The following is a 13,071-nucleotide window of genomic DNA, read 5'->3' as shown; positions in this document are numbered from 1 at the left end:
CTCCTAGCTCCCTAAGCACGCTGCATCCACGCGGTGCCCACTTCAGGGTTGCAGAGCGGACTCCTGGGATCGGTTACCAGACCGAGGCTCCCGGGAGTCTCTGGCTGGAGCGCGAGCGCCACCTGCTGGCACTGGAAGCCCATGCTTTCCCAGCGGTCTCCGCCAAGAACCACCCATCTGGTTCTCAGGCCAAGTTGCTAAAGAATTCTTCTGCCTTTGGTCTGGGGTGTGCCTGTTAGAAACATCCCCCACTATCAATGTATTAGGGAACATGCTCCCCTTTGCTCAGGGTCTGGCATAGAGTGATTCTACACCCTAAAGCCCCGCCCTCCCCCCTGTAGGTCTTCGGCCTCAAGACCAAAGGTGACTTCTTCCTAAAGCTCTGAAGGCTTGTAGGTGGCCAGCTGCACCAGTCAGAGATGGCCACTGCCCTATGAGCATTTAGGACAGAGAAAATACAGACTAATCCACCGTCAAATTGTTTCTTGCAGACAAACATGGGTCTGTGACTGTCACCTCCCTGGTCCTCACCCGGGTCCCCAACACCCACTTCCTTACTCTCTGTTCCTGTCAGTGGATCCGGACATATTCCTGGAAAATCAGTCCTCCCAGCCCTGGAACGTGGAGGTGGAGGAACACTTCAATATGGAAACATTGTTTCCCTTTTAATTTGCATGCACTAGCTATAACAGGTGCAGCTGAAACCAATCCTTGATATTTCTATGTGAATCTTAATACTGCCTTAAGGAGGGGTGGGGTGGAAATGAAGCGGCCGTAATTATCTGATAAATTTCAAACATGTTGCATCGTTTCACGCTACAATGGTAATCTAGTTTATACTGCCCAGTTACGATGTATGAACGAGACAGGTAAATTCCTGGCATGTTTCTGAATCTGTTTCGCTTTAAGACTTTTACCCACAATTCCAGTTGCTAGAGTTTTAGCAGACTGTAGTGTCTTTAAAATGAAACTAATAAAAATCGATCTAAGAGGCCCTGGCTGGTTGGCTCAGTGGTTGAGCGTCGGCCTGGCGTGCAAGAGTCCCGGGTTCGATTCCCGGCTGGGGCACACAGGAGAAGTGCCCATCTGCTTCTCCACCCTTCCCCCTCTCCTTCCTCTCTGTCTCTCTCTTCCCCTCCCGCAGCCAAGGCTCCATTGGAGCAAAGTTGGCCTGGGCACTGAGGACGGCTCCATGGCCTCTGCCTCAGGCACTAGAATGGCTCTGGTTGCAACAGAGCGACGCCCCAGATGGGCAGAGCATCGCCCCCTGGTGGGCGTGCCGGGTGGATCCCGGTCGGGCGCATGCGGGAGTCTGTCTGCCTGCCTCCCTGTTTCCAGCTTCAGGCAAATTAAAAAACAAAGAAACAAACAAACAAAAAATCGATCTAAGAACCCTAAGGACTCCTGAAAGTTTGTCTGATTTGTCATTATCAATAAAATGCACATCGTATGCACACAGGCCTTGCACTGGGAGCACGGGAACTACACGAAAGAGTTCTTCCTAGAATTTCACGTTGGAATTTAAACTTTTCCTAGAATATAAACTTGTCTCCTTCCGTTCTTCCAGCACAGTGTCGGGATGCAGATGTTACATGTGGGAAGTTATGCCGCACTAAAGGGTGGTTCTCATTTTCAGAAAGCCAACTCCAAAAAGGAGGCTTTCATAGCATTAAAAAAAAAAGTTACAGAAGAAACTTTAACACACCGCAAACCTCAGTACCCTCTAGTTAAATATATTGATACATGAGTTTCCTCGTAAGGCTTACAAAGCCCAGTTCCCACACACATACACAGAGAAGATATTGATTATGACAACATAACTGGTGTTTTTTGATCTAATGAACACAAGTATTTATGGCTAACACATAAGATGAACTACGTGTGTCCTTGTTTAATGACTTACTCAAACAGCCCGGCCCACCACAGGACACTCGGGAGACTTTGCTATTTAACCCACTCCAGTGGTTTCAAACCACAGCTTCCGTTGCTCGGGAGGTCGGGGAGGGCTGGCAAGCTGTTTGGCATGGCGAACCCCTTCGAGAGAAGAGGGACTCGGTCAGTGAGGTGTCCTACGGAGGAGGTCCTGGTTGAGCAGCTACAAGGAGGTGCATGCACTTTGCTGCTGGGGCCTTGATCGAGTCCAGGGGTCCCAAGTCAGCTGCTGGGAAGCCACCTCCTCACTTCTCAGCAGAAGGGTGGAAACCACAGTGGACGCTGACATCTGTCACGCTTCACACTTCACGGGAACCCAAGATGGAGACGCGGCCCCGCCCGGGAGGACTCACAGGGTCTAGCTTTGCAGAGGAAAACCCTTCATGGAGAAATTTTGGTTTCAAGTCACTTGCTGTGAACCATATGACACTTTCTCAAGAAATTACATGCTAGCATTAGCATACAGCCCAGCAATTCAACCTCTGGGTATATACCCCAAAGCATGTAAAGCAGGGTCTCCAACAGACACTTGTTCCCAACGGACCAAAACTAGAAGCAACCCAAGTGTCCATGAGCACATACACGGATAAACAAACACGCACGTCCCCACAGCAGGACGCTCTTCAGCCTTAAAAAGAACGGAAGTTCTAACAGAGGCTCCCACGTGGCTGAGCCTTGCAGGTACTGGACTAAGTGCGCTAATCCCAGAATAGAGAGGACACCACGGTCCCTCTTCTGGGCGGTCCCGATAGCAGGCAAGTTCACAGGTACAGAACGTAGGATGGTGGTGGCCGGAGGCTGGGAGCAGTTTCAGTCTGGCCAGATGAAGAGAGTCCTGGACACGGACGGTGGTGGCCGTGAGTGTCTTTAATGCCACCAGATTGTACACTAAAATATGGTTAAGTTGGCAAGTTCTGTATTGTGTCTGGTTTACCGCCATTTAAAAGATAAAGTACTTGCTACTACTTCACACGTGTTCACTCTGCCATTCGTCCAAGGGTGTTTTTCAAGAGGCCCACCGTGGTGCTGGGAGCAGAGCGTGGACAAGGAGGGACCGAGGTCTCTGCCCCCCACTGAGCTTTGCACTGTCTCCATACTTCTGTCTTCTCTAGAATGTCATCTAGTTGGAATTATGTCGTATGCAGCCTTTCAGATGGGCTTCTTCCACTTGGAAATGTGCATTCAAGTTTCCTCCCTGTCTTTCTGTGGTTCATGTCAGTGCTGAGTCCTCTTCCATTGTGTGGATGGACCACAGTTTGTTTGTCCATCACCTGCTGAAGGACATCTCTGTTGCTTCCAAGTTCGGGCAGCTATGGATAAGCTGCCGTCTGCAACCACGTGCAGGATGTTATGTGCGCGTAAGTTCCCACCCCCTTCGAGTAGATACCAAGAAGCCACGACTGCTGAGTCATACGGTCCAAGGATGTTCAGTCCGGCAGGAAGCCACCAGTCCGTCTTCCTAAGAGGCTGTGCCACACTGCGTTCCCACCAGCGATGGATGGGAGAGTTTCCGTCGCCCCAACATCCTCACCAGCATGTGGTGTCAGCGTTTGGAGTGTGGCCGTTCCAGCAGGTGTGCAGTAGTGGGGTTTTAGGTTTGTTTGTTTGTTTTTTGTATTTTTCCGAAGCTGGAAACGGGGAGAGACAGTCAGATAGACTCCCGCATGCGCCCGACCGGGATCCACCCGGCACGCCCACCAGGGGACGATGCTCTGCCCCTCCGGGGCGTCGCTCTGTTGCAACCAGAGCCACTCTAGCGCCTGGGGCAGAGGCCAAGGATCCATCCCCAGCGCCCGGGCCATCTTTGCTCCAATGGAGCCTTGGCTGCAGGAGGGGAAGAGAGACAGAGAGGAAGGAGGGGGAAGGGTGGAGAAGCAGATGGGTGCTTCTCCTGTGTGCCCTGGCTGGGAATCGAACCCGGGTCCCCTGCACGCCAGGCCGACACTCTACCACTGAGCCAACCAGCCAGGGCCTGTTTGTTTGTTTTTTAAAGCTTTTCTTCCCACATTGTGGTCGCTGGATTTGTAGGTGGAGAAGGAGGAGGCATCAACCAATGCGCTGTCCTGTGACCTGAGGTCCTCATGTCCAGGGAGGAGCTGTGGCCCGCAGGATGGAGACACGCGTGAACTGACGGCCCAGGCCTCGCAGACCAGGCGTTTCTTGGGCCCCAGAGCCTGCCGCGAGCGCTCAGAGGCTGGAACTCTTCACAGTAATTGCAGGGAAGCCCTGCTCCCAGCTTCTTCAGAGAGGCGCTTCAGCCTGGGCTGCCGGCGTAGATTTGTGACAGAGATAAACCCGAGACCGTCCTTCCCTTCCCTGGAGGTGGCAGAGCGCTGGCGGGGCGCAGGAACAACATGGAAACGGAGCCTTCACGCTCCCTGGAGATAGAAATCCGAGAACCACGCCGGCCAGCCGCAGCGCCTCTCACGGCTCACCAGCCCCTGGCACTTTCCCAAGTTCTTCACTCGCGTCCTCACAGTTGGAAAACTGTGAAAAGTCAGACAAAGAGTCCTGATGCATTTAATTTAAAATTAAAAAGTGTCTTTCTTTCTGGCGTGATGCTGAATTTGATGTGTCCACTCGGCCACGCTGCGGTGCCCAGTGGTTTGGTCAAACACCGGTCTAGTTGCTGCGAGGTTTTGTTTTTGTTTTTTAGATGGAATTAACTTTAAGTCAGTAAACTCTGAGGAAAGCAGATCACCTTTCACTGTGGGAGTGGGCCACGTCCAATAAGTTGAAGGTTGTCACGTGAAGACACTCCTCCCGGGATCCCCAGCCTGGCCCGAGGATTTCAGCCCTGCCAGTCCTCACAACTGCGAGGGCCAGCGTCTTAAAATAGGTCTCTATCTCAGTCCCTCTCCCTCCCTTCCCATCAGCGTGTTCTGTGACGCCTCCTGGCCCCAAGCCTGCCCCCAGCTTGACCCTAGTCACCCTCTACTCCCCACCCAAGAGGCACCGTCTCCTGGAGGTGCCGATGCTGCAAGCAAGGTGGGCTCTCCTGTGGCGGTGACATCGGAACACAGCAGGGCGCTCCCTGTCAGGACTCACGCCTGGTGACACTGCCTGTGGGTGAAGGGCCCATTGTCCCCGAACTTGCTCAGATTGTCCCCACGACGCCCTCTGTTTGGGTGTCAGGGGTCCCGGTTGATGGTCAGGGCAGACATCCCGCTGGAGGTCCGCCACGGGCAAGGCAGCGGGTCGTGGCAGAGCCAGCCGGGTCCCTTTGGCTGGGCAGGGGTCTGATGAGGGAGGAGTCAACACCCTCCCACGCCATCTACTGTCTGCACTGCAGGTGTGAGATCTCAGCAGGAGGTGAGGATGCTCCCCGGGAACCCAGCGCCCCCTGCTGGCTCTGCTCTGCCTCCCTGGTCTGCATTACCTGGGCAGGGCGCACACCTCCGCCCAGCCCCGCCTGTCGGGCTCACGGCTGGGGTCTGGGTCCAGCTACCCTAGGCTTTGTCCAGCACACCTCACGTGCTTCTTCCCCCCTGGTTTACACGGCAAAGGGAAAGCTATCTCGCACCGTGTTCTTCCAGATGCTTAAATTGTGTGAAGTAAAAATGACAGAAGAAAAAAGATGAGTATAATTGACTCCAAATAATGTGGCCCTCCCCAAACTTAGAAGAAAACCGTCACCAAGAACCACATGCTGTCCATTCCAAAGCAGGCAAGCGGAACACATCCCAATCGTCCCCATGTTACTGTCATGTGGTGAGGACACTCGAACTGTGACAGAAACACCTACTCATCCTTTTTTATTTTTTATTTTTGTATTTTTTCCAAAGTGAGAAACAGGGAGGCAGTCAGATAGACTCCCACATGCGCCTGACCGGGATCCACCCAGCATGCCCACCAGGGGGCGATGCTCTGCTCATCCGGACCTTTGCTCCGTTGTGGCCGGAGCCACTCTAGCACCTGAGGCAGAGGTCATGGAGCCATCCTCAGTGCCCAGGCCAACTTTGCTCCAATGGAGCCTTGGCTGCAGGAGGGGAAGAGAGAGACAGAGAGAAAGGAGAGGGGGAGGGGTAAAGAAGCAGATGGGCGCTTCTCCTGTGTGCCCTGGCTGGGAATCGAACCCGGGACTTCCACACGCTGGGCCGATGCTCTACCACTGAGCCAACTGGCCAGGGCACTCATCCTTTTAAAAATCACACATCCTACACTGCACCTGGACTTCTGTGGGCCGACACCGGGTTGTAATTTTAACGCAGTTATTACCTCCTATTGGAATGTCACCTGAGCCATCGGGGAGGGGTGGCATCAGCGCTGAAAGCAAGTGAGAAGAGCAGCGTCCTGAAGACGGCGCGGGGGGGGGGGGGGGAGGGGGGGGCACGGGGGGGGGGAGGAACGGGGAGGGGAGGGGCGCAGAGGGGAGGGGCGGGGCTCTGAGGGAGGCCAGGGTCGCGGTGCTGCGTGCTGTGTGACCATTTCAGTGGAGGCTCCGTGTCAGCGCCGGGACAGGGTGGACAGGATGCGCCCGAGGAACCGCGTGGAGAGGGGTCAAGCCTCGCGCGCAAAATAGCATGTAGCCCGGAAGGGCCGTAAACAACGGGAATCATGCGGTGTGCACGGCGGGGGCACATCTGCCTTGGGCCAGGGCCTGGTTCTGGCTGGTTCTGGAGAACGCGGGAGGGGCTGCAGAGGGAAGGAGCCTGAAGCGGGTACAAAGCCAAATGGATGCCCACGCTGGAGGCTGAGAGACAGGAGGGCGGAGAACAGGTGGGTGTAGCGGTGTTTGAGGGACGATGGAGAGGAGAGCGAGGGGCAGGGAGGAGAGTTGTCCCATGATGGCTGTGGTATGTGAAACACATGTCTGCAATGCTCTCGGGGACACATAGGGTGGGCATTGGTTACTTAGTGTCACTGCGGGTGGGAGGGGCCACGGCGTGGTGGGAGGGGCCCCAGAGTGGTGGGAGGGGCCCCGGGGGCACTGAGACGTAGGTGGGCTCCCCAAGGCGGAGAAATCACTGAGCCGTCATTCCCAAAGCGTCTGTTTCTGAAAACCTGCTTCGTGTGAGGTCCTTCTTTGACTTGACCAGATGTGAGCACGAGAAAGCGTGGCTGGAGCCCAGTTCTCTGGGGCGAGATTCAGAGACGTCGTGCACAGCCGTCTCCCAGCCGCACTCCTGCCCAATACCACCGTCGCCTGGCTCCTCCAGCCACACCCGTCGTCCTCAGCCTGGCACTCGATGCTGTCCCTAATTCAGACCCCATGTCCTGTCCTGCTCCTGACAGAGAAGCTGTCCCCTCAGGAACCGTGATCCCACCCCAGGCCACGTCCTCAGCTTCGCGCGCCCCCTCCCTCATTGACCCGGGGCTGTCAGACACCCCCACCCCATTTCTGTCTTCCCTGGGGGTCCCCACAGCCCCGGAGCCTCCAGGAGCCTCTCAGACACTCGGCCTCCCCCCTCTTGTTCCTGTGATCTCCTGGGACAACCCTTGTTTACCTGTGAACCGGTGCGTGGCAGCATTCTGGATTGTTTAAACAAATTTGTAAAGCCCTCAATTACTATTGTCGGACTCATAGCCAGCCAGTGAGCCTCGGAATTGTAATTGGTGTCAGGTAGAAATACATCTATATTAGGAAGTGGTAATACCAAGGTGAAGTTTATAGCAATATATTCCCCCCTCCCCCCAAAAAAGATTATAGAGTATGGTTTTTTTCCTAAAGAAGCAGAACAGATGTTCTTGAACCTCTTCACAGGACTTGATCTAATCCTCAACCTGTGGTACAAGAACTAAGCCAGAAAGGCCCGTTCGCTTCGTCTTAGAATTATTCCTTCCCCACATCCTTAGCAGGATCAGCCAGAAGTACATTTCGAGTCAGCTATTACCCTGCTCGTTAGACCAGTTCCTTTATTTGCAATGCTCCACCTCCCCCTGCTGGTTGTAAACAAGCTACAGCAACTGGGACGTTTCCCGGAATCCGTGGCAGCCTTTGTGGAAAGGACTAGGAAGAAAAACTTAGTCTGTTTCCAGACGTTTCCCCCCAGAACCAATCATTTCATCTCTATGAGCCCATGTTCGAAACATGCTCTTTACACTTATGATGTTGGATGTGGTCTTGAAACTTAAATTCTCTTACAGTTATTGATATGTGCAAATGAAAAGACATAACTTTATTTTTCTGTGTGTGTGGAGGGTGGAGGTAGAAATGGAAGCATCCACTTGTTGCTCTACTTAGTTGTGTATTGATTGCTTCCTGTCTGTGCCCTGACCGGGGATCTGGCAGGTGACCTCAGGCTCATGCTGAGCCAGAGACCCCTTGTTCAAGCTGCTGGGTGACCTCAGCATTCCAGGTCCACAGTCCCTCCACTGCGCCACCACAGGCCAGGCAGAGATGTGTTTTCTGAAAGATACTGTATCTCTCCAAATTTCATATATTAACAATGTTTCTACATTTAGAAGCTGATTGTACGCAACTTCTAACCCATCCATCTGAGCTGATCAACATATATTGAACAGCATTTTTGCTTGATGTACTGCGTTGAAAGCTGAGAAACCTGTTTTTGCCATTTTGTGGGTAAATATTTTAATTAGGGGAACAAAACATGCAGAGAATCTGGTAGAACATTACTATTATTATTATTATTTACCTTTATACTTCTAAGGAGTGAATTCTTTTGCCTGATTGGTTTTATAGCTGACAAAACTGAAGCCTTGCCTTCCACGACGAAGGTAGCTAATGGTTGTAGCATTCCGGAGATTTCCTGGCTTACTAAGATTAATCATAAATATGTTGAATTTTGTAAGAGTTTTCTGACTTTATTAAGGTAATTTGAGGGTCTATCTTATTGAACTAATAATGTGGTAAACTACATTCTCAGATTTTTCTGATCTGGCGGTCAGAGGTCAGCTGGGACCGCGGCCACCAGAAAGCCCACCATGCCGGCCATCAAGATGGTGCCTTCCCTGGGACTGTGTCTTACGTTCTTGGCTGGGGCTCCCACTGGGTGCCACAGGCCCCTCTCACAGCCTGGGCAGACGCTACACGCCTTCCAGACCTGGCTACAAAGTTTCCAGAGTGTCTTTTCCACAAACTTCTATTGTCCAACCTGTCCCTAAGACCAGCCCAGATTTAAAGGGAGGGGACTTAGTCCTTCCTCTGGATGGAATGTGACCAGGTCACACCACAGACCATGCGGAATGAGAGGCATTGCTGGTCACCTAGCTAAAGATCATCGGAAACACGTGACCCTGCTGGTCTTTTTACTGCAAAAACGTCCCCTCAGTAAGATTCACAAACGTGAATTGTATCACACACAACATCTGACAGGAAATGCATCTGGGAACACCTTTTTTTTTTTTTTTTCAAGTAAAGACTATTTCTGGTCAGTTTTTTTTATTTTTATTTTTTTTAATGTCACATCAGGACTGGTATTTTTAAAGTTATAAAGCCCACTGGCGTTTACTGGCTGTTTTGAATACATCCGCTAATTAGCAAGGGCTTGGGTGGGACTATTCACACTTTGCGTAACTTCTTAGAGTAGAAGTTAGTGTATTTGGGTTGCAGATTGGTTACTGGAACTGAAGCCGTTTCACCAGGTGTAAAAATAAAACTCAGTGACTGCTTTCTATGTATGAAAGTCGTGAATTGTTCCGAGCGATTTCCTGTCCCTGCCCCAGAAATCTAACACAAAACACAGAGTGATTTTTATAGGCCCCCCAGTTCCCCAGACCCACATGGCTTGTCCTTCCCTCTGTCTCTCCTCTGGTCCTCACATCATAATTTCCCTTGGCAGGGTTTTCGGGGGAGCCAATGTTCAGGAAAGTTCTGGAATTCTGAGGTGACTGGCGGCGACACCAGTGCAAAGGTCATTACGGGTCCTCAGAAAGCCCAAGCTGGGGGCCACTGAGCATTTTTTTTTTTCTCTAAAGAGACACAGTCTATTTGGCTTTGTTCCTCCTACGTCTTGACATGATTAAAGAGCACTACAGTGTGTCCGTAAAGTCATGGTGCACTTTTGACGGTCACAGGAAAGCAACAAAAGACGATAGAAATGTGAAATCTGCACCAAATAAAAGGAAAACCCTCCCAGTTTCTGTAGGATGATGCGGCAGCATGTGTGCATGCGCAGATGATGACATAACACCGTGTATACAGTGGAACAGCCCACGGCCATGCCAGTCGAGATGTGGAAGGTACAGAGGAAAGTTCAGTGTGTTCTGTGGCTCGCTAAATTCGAATCCATGACCAAAGTGCAACGTAAATATCGGCGCATTTATAATGAAGCGCCACCACATAGGAATAACATTACTCGGTGGGATAAGCAGTTGAAGGAAACCAGCAGTTTGGTGGAGAAACCCGTTCTGGTAGGCCATCAGTCAGTGACGAGTCTGTAGAGGCTATACGGGATAGCTACCTAAGGAGCCCTAAAAAATCTGTGCATGAGCCCACATCGAACTGCACTGAATAAGTATGAAACTGGGAGAGTTTTCCTTTTATTTGGTGTAGATTTCACATTTCTATCGTCTTTTGTTGCTTTCCTGTGACCGGTCAAAAGTGCACCATGACTTTACAGACACACTGTATTAGATACTTGGCCAGAGACAAGTATCATGTTCGTTAGGACTTGTACATCGTGCTCAGGATTGGTTCTCTGCATTCCTGGCTGTGGTGACTCAGCTCGTATCGCTGATAACTTTTCTTCCTCGTCATTTTTGCTGTGCTTTGAATTCACACCGTGCTTGACAAACTTTTGTGGGGGGGCTTCCTCTTCTCTAACGACGGCTTTGCGAGGGCTGCTACAAAGATGTCCCCCTCTCACCTCCAAGGGCAGCCTCCTTCCTCCCCCTCCCCCGGGTCAGCTCCGTCCCTCTGCTCCCCACGAATCCACGGGAAACAGGTGGCCCTGATGGCTAGGAGATGGGATGAAGACGTTTACTCGGTAGGTTTCCTGTGTTGCTGGGCAGGGTCCCTGCGGAGAGGAGGCTGAGACTATAGCAGGGGCAGTGGGAGCCGGGGGGATCATAGAGGGAGAGCAGGACTGCTGCTTGTCACCGAGGGGACGCCTGGGGCCCCAGGAGTGCAACCACACCCCCAGCCCTGTCCTGGATACGTGGTCCAGCCCAGGCGAGGCTTAGGTCCCTCTCAGCTGGTCCAACTCCGTGCTGTCCCCAAACCCTGCCGCCAGGTTTCCCGGTTGGCCAGTTGGATGTTCAGCCTGCTTGTTCCCTGGTTTTGGCTAACGCTTTCTGTCTCTTTTCCCTCTCGTACCCCCATCCATTTATGATCCCTCACGCACCTGTCACCAGACAGCTGTCTTTCTGGGAGCAGTCTGTCTCCGTGGATCGAAGGGGTTTGTGGCTCTTCGGAGAGAGCGAGCGTGCTCACAGCTGAAGTACTGCCCAGCGCCGGGACACATGCCCGACTCTCTGGAAGGAGACTGAGAACGGCTACATTACTCGTGGCTCTCAGCAGCTCAGCCCCGGGGTGGGTAGTGTTCCTGGGGGTCCCAGGGCTTTGGGGGCTGGCCTCACACCTTGGGACGGCTCTGCTGTGGACTTCGCCAGCCTGGAGCACAGAGGAGGCCATGCCGACAGGTGTGTATGTCCAGGCCATCACGGCCCCCGCCGGCACTTCTGAAACGGACCCCGCTTCTCCGAACGTTGCTGCGTTCAGTGTTACCAGACGACCCTGGAGTGGCTTCTGCAAGGACGTCGGCTTGTTCCAAACACTGGTTGGATAAACTCTTCCCCGACCTTCCAGCCACAACGCCCGGGCCGCGTCCCTGCCCTGGTTGTTAGCGCGCACCCTGGACTACTGAAACCCAGCTGGGTCTCGGCAAAGCCCTGAGGACGGCCGGGACGGGAGCTCTGGGCCGAGCTGTGGAACATTCTCGTGTATCTGCTAGTTCTGCCCGCACCCCCTGCAAGCCCCAGGCTAGGCCTCCACTCCTGGCCAAAAGCCGGGCCCTTGTCAGGACCCCACAAAGTCTTCCCAACTCTCTGAAATCCCAAATAGAAAGTTAGCTGCCTAATCATTAGTGATCATTAGTTATATATTAAATTTCTTTGGGACTAAACAAAGCTAGATGTAAACTGGAATAAATTGTCCTCAGATGGGAGACAGAGAAATCACAGACCAGACAGCCCATTTTTAGTGAATCAAGGTTGTTCCTCAACGTGGGCACTAGCGGCCTGGGCGACACGGAGTGGTAGCCCCCAGAGATGTCTGCGTCCTAACCCTCCACCCTGCAAGGACGCGAAGTCCGGCCAGAGGGCAGGGAGGGCAAGGCACCCACACAGCGAGGCCCAGCACCTCCACCACAGGGGGGGCCTCGGGGCTCCTGGGTCCTTTCAACCTGGCACCAGAGCGAGTGAGCCGGCCCGAAGGCCACCGTCCCTTCAGCAAGGCTGTGACCAGCGTCGAGGGCGTGAACGCCCCCTCCGCCTGCAGCCTGGACGGTGCCCCAGTGATGGCCGGAGAGAAAACCAGACCCACCTTACGTTCGGGGCCGGAGCTCATCTTACTGCTGAGGTTTAATGTTTTAGAATAACAGAGGCTCGTGGCAGTTTCCCACGGCGGCTGTAACAAGTTACTGCAAACCCATGGCTTAAAGCGACTCAAACGTGTGATCGGTTCTGGGGGTCAGAAGTCCCAGGCGGTCTCACTGGCTGAAATCCAGGTGTCAGCAGAGCAGTGGCCCGTTCTGGAGGCTCTGCCTTATCCAGGCTGAACGGGGAGGAGCTGTTACATGTGGGGCCCAGGCAGCTTTTCTGTGGATATCCTGACCCCGTATCCTCCTTCTCTGAGAGCCCGGTCTCTCCTGGTATCTGAAAACCACAGGGGCCACCTGCTTTCCTCAGTGCACGGCCTCATCCTCTTAGTCACGGTGTCTCTGCCATTGTATCTCTCATTCTGCCCTTCTGCCTCCTCCTCCTCCTTTTTTTTTAAAGTGAGAAGAGCAAAGATAGAGACAGACTCCCATATGCACCCCAACTGAGATCCACCCAACAACCCCCATCTGGGGTTGATGTTCTTCTGCCCATCCAAGGCTGCTTGTAACTGAGCTATTTTTAGTGCCTGAGGCAGAGACTTGAGGGAGCCATTCTCAGTGCCCGAGGCCGATGTGTTCGAAACAATTGAACCATGGCTGCAGGAGGTGAAGAAGGAGAAAGAGAAGGAGGAGGAGGAAG

The sequence above is a fragment of the Saccopteryx bilineata genome, chromosome 5 (assembly GCF_036850765.1).
Source record: "Saccopteryx bilineata isolate mSacBil1 chromosome 5, mSacBil1_pri_phased_curated, whole genome shotgun sequence".
Classification (NCBI taxonomy): domain Eukaryota; kingdom Metazoa; phylum Chordata; class Mammalia; order Chiroptera; family Emballonuridae; genus Saccopteryx; species Saccopteryx bilineata.
Note: the sequence above shows the minus strand (reverse complement) of the source record.